The following is a 2,559-nucleotide window of genomic DNA, read 5'->3' as shown; positions in this document are numbered from 1 at the left end:
TATGGCCCTCCCCTCCCAGCCAGGGCGACCTGCCGTAGCGGTTGCGTAAAGCAGAGCTCCCAAGTATGTGAAAGCATTCTTGACTCTTTGCCCGGAGCCCACCAGTTCCTTTTGAAGATTAAGATACGAGTGATGAAGGCGATTCAGCTCCGAGCGAGCAAAGGTCGTGTGAAAGTATGAACCCACTTGTGTTTTGCAAAGGGCCGGTGCTGCGGCAGGGGAGCAGCTTCCTCTGAGCGGTGTCTGCTCTGGACAGTCGGCAGCTGGTTTGTGCTGCTCCAGTCAGAAACACTTGGCTCGACTGGCTCGTGAAATGGTCCGGGTGGGTGTCTGGGAGGATTGATCCGTGTTCTGCTGTGCGGCTAACCCAGTGCGCAGCCTTGGAGTGAGCGGGCGTCAGGGGTGCAGGATTTGCCCACGCTGCCTGTCTGTGTTCCTACCCCGATAAGAAAGGACCCCCCAGGGTCACAGCTCCTACGGGCGCAGTCGCTCTCAGCACCCGTTTTCTCTGACAAAAGCATCAAGAGGGGGTTTTTTTGCAGCCTCTGTTAATTGTAGCTATTATTCAACATCTACAAAACTGGAAGCTGTCAAACTGCCTTTAGCTGGTGATCGTCCTCCGCTGGATGGTACCAAGTGCCACTAATCGGCAGTGGAGCCATCGGTGAGCCAATCACATGGGCTGGGGACGGGTCGGCTCGCTGTGAGTTTGGTGAAGTCCTGTCTGAGGAACCTGCTCCGCCGTCAGGTTCTGCTGCTCCTGGCGCCGGGAGCCGCTCCCTGCCGTAGCTGCAGAGGAAGGAATAATTCCCGAGTGCTCGGGGTGAATAAGCGCCTGCAGTGACAGAGATGCGTCAAAAAGAAACGTAGCAGCGGGTGAGCTGAGTTGTGCAAGAGCTCTGGTATCCCTGGGCTGGGCGGGGGCTCGGCTCTGCTCTTCTACAAATAACACCCAGTTTCTGTGTCTTTATTCATGCTTATTCATTCCTCGCATCATCAGCTAGGCAGCCCAGGATCTCGGCGTGTGGCATGGTTCCCTACGAAGGGAAAAAACAGCATCCTGTGTGTTGTCAGGACACCCACACGCTGTGTTTGGAGATGCCCTGGAGCCATGTTGGGTGTCGGGGAGCATCAGAGACAGCAGAAAATGAAACCCTGCTGCCTCTGTTTTGCAGTGTGGGAAGCTTGAGGGTCCCCTCTGCTCTGCTCCCTCAGCTCATTCCTCGGGTAGCTCCTTGGATTTGTGTGACTAAATTCCTGATTGGTGAGGTGGGTGCTGAACCCTCGGCCTGTGGGGATGTCCTGTGCCTTCAGCTGGGGAGTGACCCTGGCCGCGGAATCAGAGTTCAGCGCTAACACTTGGTGGGCACAGGCTTTGGCTTAGCTTTAGGATGCCAAGGGTTGTCGTGGCCGTACATTTGCCAGTGACTCCTGTGCAAGGGGTTACCCAGAGTTCCAGGAGACCCTGAGACTCCAGCTCCAACGAGCCCAGGCATCACCGACGCTGGAATAACCGCCTTTGATTTCCGTGGTTCTGCCTGGCGTGGTACGGTACAGAACAGTCCTGTACGTGCTGTGTGTTCTCCTGGGCAGAGAGCTCGGGTCGCCTCTAAACTCCTGACTGGGAGTTGTGATCCAGCAGAATTTTCTTCCCCTCTTTTCAGGCTGGAGCTGAAAAGAGATGTGGGGGTTTTGTAGCTACAGGGTGAAGGCTACATGGATGGCATCACGTGGCGATGGTGTCCCCTTGACCTTTTCATGCCCTGCTGTGGTATTATGTGGGTTTCTAATCAAACTGGCATAAGAGATGGATGAAAATGGAAGAGGGTGTTTTTCCACCACCTGCACAAGCTATTTCTAGCCCATTACATCCCTCTTTAATTAATCTGGTAACTGTCCTTAATTGTGGGCCCCATTTCCAGCATGAACAACCTGGCCTTGCTCTGTTCCCTGAACTAAACAGCCCGGTTTGTGCTGGCAGGGGACCCTGTCCTGCCTCAGTCAGCAGAGCTGCTCCGGGGAGCTGTGTGTTGACACCATACCTTGCAGGTCTGGGACATGACCTGGACATGGCTCCAGAAAAGCCCATGACCCCGTCTGTGCTGCCGCAAGGGCTCTGGGGAGACTGATGGCACCGGTGTGCACTGTCTGTGGCTGGTACAAAATCTGCAGCTGGGTAAGTTCAGATGCTAGCAGTAATAGCAGGCTTGCTCCTGTCTGCTTTTCCAGCCCTTCAGTAACCTCCCAGGCGGCTTTAGAAGGAATAAACAGGGTAAGAAATATGTGTCTGACTAACCGAAAAAATGTTACTTGCACCTGGCAACAGCCAGCCAACGGGCAAGGACATGATCCGCCCAGGCTGAGCCGAGCTCTGCCTCCACCCCAGGATGAGCCCAGAGCCGCACGGTCAAGAGCTGCTCAACAGCAGGAGGCTGCAGCAGGGTTTGTCCCTGCATCTGCCTCTTTCTTATCAACACCGATGTCAGGGTCAAATCTCCTCGTGTGAGCTGAGGCACAGCTCCAGCTGTGACTGCTGCCTGCAGGAGTTGGGCAGCTGCC

This window comes from Buceros rhinoceros, unplaced genomic scaffold, assembly GCF_000710305.1.
Source record: "Buceros rhinoceros silvestris isolate BGI_N320 unplaced genomic scaffold, ASM71030v1 scaffold7134, whole genome shotgun sequence".
NCBI classification, from domain to species: Eukaryota; Metazoa; Chordata; class Aves; order Bucerotiformes; family Bucerotidae; genus Buceros; species Buceros rhinoceros.
Note: the sequence above shows the minus strand (reverse complement) of the source record.